This window comes from Lolium perenne, chromosome 2 (genome assembly GCF_019359855.2).
Source record: "Lolium perenne isolate Kyuss_39 chromosome 2, Kyuss_2.0, whole genome shotgun sequence".
NCBI lineage: Eukaryota > Viridiplantae > Streptophyta > Magnoliopsida > Poales > Poaceae > Lolium > Lolium perenne.
The window spans coordinates 139,321,155-139,330,148 of NC_067245.2; positions in this window are offsets into that span (position 1 = coordinate 139,321,155).

The following is an 8,994-nucleotide window of genomic DNA, read 5'->3' on the forward strand; positions in this document are numbered from 1 at the left end:
AATACAAGAGAGACCTTTGCTTTGGATATAAGAAGTACACATAGAGAGGAATAAAGGTACAAGTCACTTTATCCTCACTTTTTCACTTTTCTCACTTTCTCTCTCTTGCCATCTTTGCTAGTACACTTGTACCCTAAATACACCTCAATGAAATGACCTAACCTTGTTTGCTCATCATCACACACAATCATGCCAAGGACTATGCATATGTCACATATACTTTTAACTTTAATCAAGTATGCTCCCTCTAGCCCTCTTCAACCATGCCCACCTTGTCAAACACACTCATCACACCTCAACCATGCTTGAAGCACTCAAAGATCCAAGAAATCATGCACACAAGGACCAATGCCATGCCATGCCATTGATTTAGACATCACAATGCCAACCCTTGCCATCCTACCCCTCTAGTCCCTCTCACCTTGTCAAATAGACACTAGTAGGGAAATGCTTATAGGTGGAGCTTTGTTCTGTGGCGCACCATTAAAAATGCGCCACAGAAAGTTATTTTGTGGCGCACCAGGCAAGGTGCGCCACAAAAATAGCTTAATTTTTTGGCGCACCAGGGATCCATGCGCCACAAAAACTTGGTGGGGCCCACACCCTGTCACCCCCAATCATTGGTTTTACTTTTTCTATGGCGCACTGACCCAAGTGCGCCACAGAAATACGTTATTCTGTGGCGCAGCTCCGCGGTGCGCCACAAAAATAAGGTATTCTGTGGCGCACTGTGCCTGGTGCGCCACAGAAATAAGGTATTCTGTGGCGCACTGTGCTCGGTGCGCCACAGAATTAGCGAACCAGATATACAAAAGTGAGCCAACCTCCCACCTACCACACTACCCAAGCCATTCTTCTTCCTCCATCTAGGTCGTCCCCCCTTCTCTCTCATACCATTTTGGCTATACTTTTCACTTGCTTGGGTATTTATTGCACTTACTTTGGTTGATACATAATTGGAGTTGAGGAGAAGGCTCTCCATACTCTCTCCTCCTCTCGAACTCATCGATCGCGGTCTCGTCTCGGTATTGAATCTACAAGGTGAGTAGTTGGAGGAGACATACATATGCTTGGAGGAGACATGCATATGCTTGTAGATCTTGTGTGGCTGTCGTGTGTATGGATGCATGTTGCAGGTGATCGAAGTGCTTGTGTGTGTGTGCCGGTGTGGTGCACGGATGTTTGCCGAAATGTTGATTCATTTCCGTTTCGGCAAATTTTTGCACTACCCATATGTCCTACCTTGAGGAGAGGTCATGCCGAATTTTTCCGCTCCATGTAATACCTTGAGGAGAGGTACGGCCCATGCATGTGTGTGCATGTGTTGCGGTTCTAATTTCCTGTTTTATGTATACCATTTGCAGGCAAGCATGGTCCTCTCGATGAGTTCCGCTCGAATCTCTAGATACAAGATAGACGCGAAGGAGGACATGTTCGGAACAATAGGCGCCATATAAGATGTTCGTGTCGATCATGCAAACTCGAGCGCTGGATCAACCCTGATTCCGGACAACTGGAGGAGCACCTGCTGATGCGCGGTTTCATGCAAGACAACCAGGCGCGGCCGGCCCCATCAAATGGTGCGCATGAAGACCATGTCGAGCGAGATGACTATCATCATGAAGAAGACTATCATCATGTCGACCGGGACTATCATCATGAAGAAGAAGTCGGCAGAGAAGATCATCATGAAGAAGAAGATGCCGGCGGATAAGATCATCATGATGAAGAAGAAGATTCCGGCGTGACCCCGCTAATTTCGGCCTTGCGGGACTCTCATGTTCAAGATCTGCTCCTCCAGGAGACGAGCAACGATAGAGTTGCAGCTAGAGAGAGAGCCAAGCTGTCGCAAATGGAGAAAGACGGGATGACTCTGATCTTTCCTGGGTGCCGTCCGCAGGATACGCGCTTGCATGTAACGCTTGATTACCTGCAGATGAAGATGCAGAACAAGTGGACCGATTCCAGCTTCAGCAAGAACTTGAAATTCTAGCACGATCGTCTCCCGGAGGGGAACACATTGCCAACTAGTGTCGAGGAGGCCAAGAAAGTCGTGTGCCCCCTTGACCTACTGCACGAAAAATACCACACCTGCATTAATGATTGTGTGATTTATAGGTGCGAGTACAAGGACAGAACCACATGTCCGGTGTGCGGCCACGAACGGTACAAGGTTGGGAACAAGAAGGTACCTCGAAAAGTGGTATGGTACTTTCGTATCACTCCCCGTCTGCAGCGGTATTTTGTGGACCCTAAGGAAGCAAAGCTCATGCAATGGCACGCGGAAAGGCAGAAGCCCGAAGAAGATTCGGAGATGGGCTATATGCTGACACACCCTTCAGACGCTGGACAGTGGGAAGCATTGGACATCGCCTTCCCTGCTAGGTTCGGGGGCGATGCAAGGAACATCAGGCTGGGTATGAGCACCGATGGACTCAATCCGTTCGGCAACCAGAGTAGCACGCATAGCACCTAGCCTGTGTTTGTATGTCCTTACAACCTACCCCCCTGGCTGTGCACCAAGCAAAGGTACATATACCTGAGTATTCTCATTCAGGGGCCGAAGCAACCAGGTGTCGACATGCATTTGTATCTCGGGCTGATGAAAGAGGAGTTAGACACGTTGTGGAAGACGCCACCCCGTACGTGGGACGCCTACACTAGAACTTATTTCGATATGAGAGCCGTGTTGATCACGACGGTCACGGACTATCCTGGTTACGCATATGTATCTGCCCAGGTCGGCCACGGATTCAACGGCTGTGTGAAGTGCATGGACGAGACCCCGCATCTACAGCTACCAAGGGATCCCGGGTCCTCGAAAACCGTGTACCCAGGTGCTCGAAGGTGGCTTCGCTTGGATCACCCGTGGAGAAAAGGCGGTGATCTGTTCAATGGTAAAGATGAGCCCGATGGACCCCCACACCTGAGGAGCGGTGCAGAAACCAGGCGCGGTTTCATGCAAGACAACCAGGCGCGGCCGGCCCCATCAAATGGTGCGCATGAAGACCATGTCGAGCGAGATGACTATCATCATGAAGAAGACTATCATCGTGTCGACGGGGACTATCATCATGAAGAAGAAGTCGGCGGAGAAGATCATCATGAAGAAGAAGATGTCTGTCAGCGGATAAGATCATCATGATGAAGAAGAAGATTCCGTTGTGACCCCGCTAATTTCGGCTTTGCGGGACTCTCATGTTCAAGATCTGCTCCTCCAGGAGACGAGCAACGATAGAGTTGCAGCTAGAGAGAGAGCCAAGCTGTCGCAAATGGAGAAAGACGGGATGACTCCGATCTTTCCTGGGTGCCGTCCGCAGGATACGCGCTTGCATGTAACGCTTGATTACCTGCAGATGAAGACGCAGAACAAGTGGACCGATTCCAGCTTCAGCAAGAACTTGAAATTCTGGCACGATCGTCTCCCGGAGGGGAACACATTGCCAAGTAGTGTCGAGGAGGCCAAGAAAGTCGTGTGCCCCCTTGACCTACTGCACGAAAAATACCACACCTGCATTAATGATTGTGTGATTTATAGGTGCGAGTACAAGGACAGAACCACATGTCCGGTGTGCGGACACGGACGGTACAAGGTTGGGAACAAGAAGGTACCTCGAAAAGTGGTATGGTACTTTCCTATCACTCCCTGTCTGCAGCGGTATTTCGTGGACCCTAAGGAAGCAAAGCTCATGCAATGGCACGCGGAAAGGCAGAAGCCCGAAGAAGATCCGGAGATGGGCTATATGCTGACACACCCTTCAGAAGCTGGACAGTGGGAAGCATTGGACATCGCCTTCCCTGCTAGGTTCGGGGGCGACGCAAGGAACATCAGGCTGGGTATGAGCACCGATGGACTCAGTCCGTTCGGCAACCAGAGTAGCACGCATAGCACCTGGCCTGTGTTTGTATGTCCTTACAACCTACCCCCCTGGCTGTGCACCAAGCAAAGGTACATACACCTGAGTATTCTCATTCAGGGGCCGAAACAACCAGGTGTCTGATGTCTACTTCCCCCTCCTTTTCCTGTAGACAGTGTTGGGCCTCCAAGAGCAGAGGTTTGTAGAACAGCAGCAAGTTTTCCCTTAAGTGGATCACCCAAGGTTTATCGAACTCAGGGAGGAAGAGGTCAAAGATATCCCTCTCATGCAACCCTGCAACCACAAAGCAAGAAGTCTCTTGTGTCCCCAACACACCTAATAGGTGCACTAGTTCGGCGAAGAGATAGTGAAATACAGGTGGTATGAATATATATGAGCGGTAGCAACGGTGCCAGAAAATAGCTTGTGGCGTGTAGTTGATGGTGGTAGTATTGCAGCAGTAGTAACGCAAAGAAACAAGAAACAAGCAAAAGTAGTAACTCAGCAGTATTTAGGAACAAGGCCTAGGGATTACACTTTCACTAGTGGACACTCTCAACATTGATCACATAACAGAATAGATAAATGCATACTCTACACTTTTGTTGGATGATGAACACATTGCGTAGGATTACACGAACCCTCAATGCCGGAGTTAACAAGCTCCACAATAATGCTCATGTTTAAGTAACCTTATAGTGTAAGATAGATCAATATAACCAGATAGATCACATCAATACCATCATAATGATAATTAACTCCACAATCTACAAGAGATCATGATCATAGCCTACGACAAGAACCACACGGTGCACACACTAGTCACCTTTACACACGTGCAGGAGGAATAGAACTACTTTAATAACATCACTAGAGTAGCACATAGATGAATTGTGATACAAAACTCATATGAATCTCAATCATGTAAAGCAGCTCATGAGATCATTGTATTGAAGTACATGGAGAGAGATTAACCACATAGCTACCGGTACAGCCCCGAGCCTCGATGGAGAACTACTCCCTCCTCATGGGAGTAGCAGCGGTGATGAAGATGGCGGTGGAGATGGCAGCGGTGTCGATGGAGAAGCCTTCCGGGGGCACTTCCCCGCTCCGGCAGCGTGCCGGAACAGAGACTCCTGTCCCCCAGATCTTGGCCTCGCGATGGCGGCGGCTCTGGAAGGTTTCTGTGGTTTTCGTCGAACGCCTCAGGGTTTTCGCGACGGAGGCTTTATATAGGCGAAGAGGCGGCGCAGGAGGGCTTCTGGGGGGCCCACACCATAGGGCGGCGCGGCCCCCTCTGGCCGCGCGCCGGTGTGGTGTGGGGCCCCTAGGGCTCCTCTCGTGGCTCTCGGGTGTTCTGGATGGTTCCGGGAAAAATAGGAACACAGGCGTTGATTTCGTCCGATTCCGAGAATATTTCGTTACTAGGATTTCTGAAACCAAAAACAGCAGAAAACGAGAACCGGCACTTCGGCATCTTGTTAATAGGTTAGTTCCAAAAAATGCACGAATATGACATAAAGTGTGCATAAAACATGTAGATAACATCAATAATGTGGCATGGAACATAAGAAATTATCGATACGTCGGAGACGTATCAGCATCCCCAAGCTTAGTTCTGCTCGTCCCGAGCAGGTAAAACGATAACACAGATAATTTCTGGAGTGACATGCCATCATAACCTTGATCAAACTATTTGTAAAGCATATGTAATGAATGCAATGATCAAAACAATGGTAATGACATGAGTAAACAACTGAATCATAAAGCAAAGACTTTTCATGAATAGCACTTCAAGACAAGCATCAATAAGTCTTGTATAAGAGTTAACTCATAAAGCAATAATTCAAAGTAAAGGCATTGAAGCAACACAAAGGAAGATTAAGTTTCAGCGGTTGCTTTCAACTTGTAACATATATATCTCATGGATATTTGTCAACATAGAGTAATATAATAAGTGCAATATGCAAGTATGTAGGAATCAATGCACAGTTCACACAAGTGTTTGCTTCTTGAGGTGGAGAGAAATAGGTGAACTGACTCAACATTGAAAGTAAAAGAGTGGTCCTCCATAGAGGAAAAGCATCGATTGCTATATTTGTGCTAGAGCTTTGATTTTGAAAACATGAAACAATTTTGTCAACGGTAGTAATAAAGCATATGTATCATGTAAATTATATCTTACAAGTTGCAAGCCTCATGCATAGTGTACTAATAGTGCCCGCACCTTGTCCTAATTAGCTTGGACTACCGGATCATCACAATGCACATGTTTTTACCAAGTGTCACAAAGGGGTACCTCTATGCCGCCTGTACAAAGGTCTAAGGAGAAAGCTCGCATTGGATTTCTCGCTATTGATTATTCTCAACTTAGACATCCATACCGGGACAACATAGACAACAGATAATGGACTCCTCTTTTATGCATAAGCATGTAACAACAATTAATAATTTTCTCATATGAGATTGAGGATATATGTCCAAAACTGAAACTTCCACCATGGATCATGGCTTTAGTTAGCGGCCCAATGTTCTTCTCTAACAATATGCATGCTTAACCATAGGGTGGTAGATCTCTCTTACTTCAGACAAGACGGACATGCATAGCAACTCACATGAAATTCAACAATGAATAGTTGATGGCGTCCCCAGTGAACATGGTTATCGCACAACAAGCAACTTAATAAGAGATAAAGTGCATAATTACATATTCAATACCACAATAGTTTTTAAGCTATTTGTCCCATGAGCTATATATTGCAAAGGTGAATGATGGAATTTTAAAGGTAGCACTCAAGCAATTTACTTTGGAATGGCGGAGAAATACCATGTAGTAGGTAGGTATGGTGGACACAAATGGCATAGTGGTTGGCTCAAGGATTTTGGATGCATGAGAAGTATTCCCTCTCGATACAAGGTTTAGGCTAGCAAGGCTTATTTGAAACAAACACAAGGAAGAACCGGTGCAGCAAAACTCACATAAAAGACATATTGAAAACATTATAAGACTCTACACCGTCTTCCTTGTTGTTCAAACTCAATACTAGAAATTATCTAGACCTTAGAGAAACCAAATATGCAAACCAAATTTTAGCATGCTCTATGTATTTCTTCATTAATAGGTGCAAAGCATATGATGCAAGAGCTTAAACATGAGCACAACAATTGCCAAGTATCACATTACCCAAGACATTTATAGCAATTACTACATGTATCATTTTCCAATTCCAACCATATAATAATTTAACGAAGCAGTTTCAACCTTCGCCATGAATATTATGAGCTAAGAACACATGTGTTCATACGAACCAGCGGAGCGTGTCTCTCTCCCACACAAGCATTTATTCAAACACAAACAAAAACAAAAGCATACAGACGCTCCAAGTAAAGCACATAAGATGTGACCGAATAAAAATATAGTTTCAAGAGAAGGAACCTGATAATTTGTCGATGAAGAAGGGGATGCCTTGGGCATCCCCAAGCTTAGATGCTTGAGTCTTCTTGAAATATGCAGGGATGAACCACGGGGGCATCCCCAAGCTTAGAGCTTTGACTCTTCTTGATCATAGTATATCATCCTCCTCTCTTGACCCTTGAAAACTTCCTTCACACCAAACTTCTCATAAACTTCATTAGAGGGGTTAGTACATAATCAAAAACTCACATGTTCAGAGGTGACACAATCATTCTTAACACTTCTGGACATTGCTCAAAGCTACTGGAGTTTAATGGAACAAAGAAATCCATCCCACATAGCAAAAGAGGCAATGCGAAATAAAAGGCAGAATCTGTCAAAACAGAACCGTCCGTAAAGACGAATTTCTAATAAATACTTCCGTTGCTCAAATCAGAAAACTGAAAACTAATGAAAGTTGCGTACATATCTGAGGAACACGCACGTAAATTGGCATATTTTTCTGATTTTTCTACAGAGAGAAAATCCCAGATTCGTGACAGATAGAAATCTGTTTCTGTGCAGAAATCCAAATCTAGTATCAACCTTCGATTAGAGGCTTCACTTGGCACAACAAAACACAAAACTAAGATAAGGAGAGGTTGCTACAGTAGTAAACAACTTCCAAGACACAAATATAAAACAAAGTACTGTAGCAAAATAACACATGGGTTATCTCCCAAGAAGTTCTTTTCTTTATAGCCATTAAGATGGGCTCAGCAGTTTTAATGATGCACTCATAAGAAATAGTAGTTGAAGCAAAAGAGAGCATCAAGAGGCAAATTAGAAACACATTTAAGTCTAACATGCTTCCTATGCAAAGGAATCTTGTACACAAACAAGTTCATGAAGAGCAAAGTAACAAGCATAGGAAGATAAAACAAGTGTAGCTTTAAAAATTTCAGCACATAGAGAGGTGTTTTAGTAACATGAAAATTTTTGCAACCATATTTTCCTCTCTCATAATAACTTTCAGTAGCATCATGAGCAAACTCAACAATATAACTATCACATAAAGCATTCTTATCATGAGTCTCATGCATAAAATTATTACTCTCCACATAAGCATAATCAATTTTATTAGTTGTAGTGGGAGCAAATTCAACAAAGTAGCTATCATTATTATTCTCATAATCAAATATAGGAGGCATATTGTAATCATAATCAAATTCACTCTCCATAGTAGGTGGCACCAAAAGACCACTATTATTATAATCATCATAAATAGGAGGTAAAGAATCATCAAAGTAAATTTCCTCCTCAATTCTTGGGGGACTAAAAATATCACGCTCATCAAAGCCAGCTTCCCCAAGCTTAGAATTTTCCATATCATTAGCAACAATGGTGTTCAAAGCGTTCATACTAATATCATTGCTACTAGCATGCAAATAAGATTCCATGGGTTTTTTAATTTTCGCATTAAACCATTCATGTCTTGACTCAGGAAATAGAATAAAAAGCTCACAGATGTTGTCCATTATGCCTTACTAGTGTAAACAAGAAACAAAAAGATGCAATTGCAGGATCTAAAGGAAATAGCTTCGAGCACAAACACAATGGCGCCAGAAAAGTACTTTACCTGGAACCGGAGTATGAGTGCCTTTTACCTTTCCTCCCACTGCAAGAACGGCGCCAGAAAAGTGCTTGATGTCTACTTCCCCCTCCTTTTCCTGTAGACAGTGT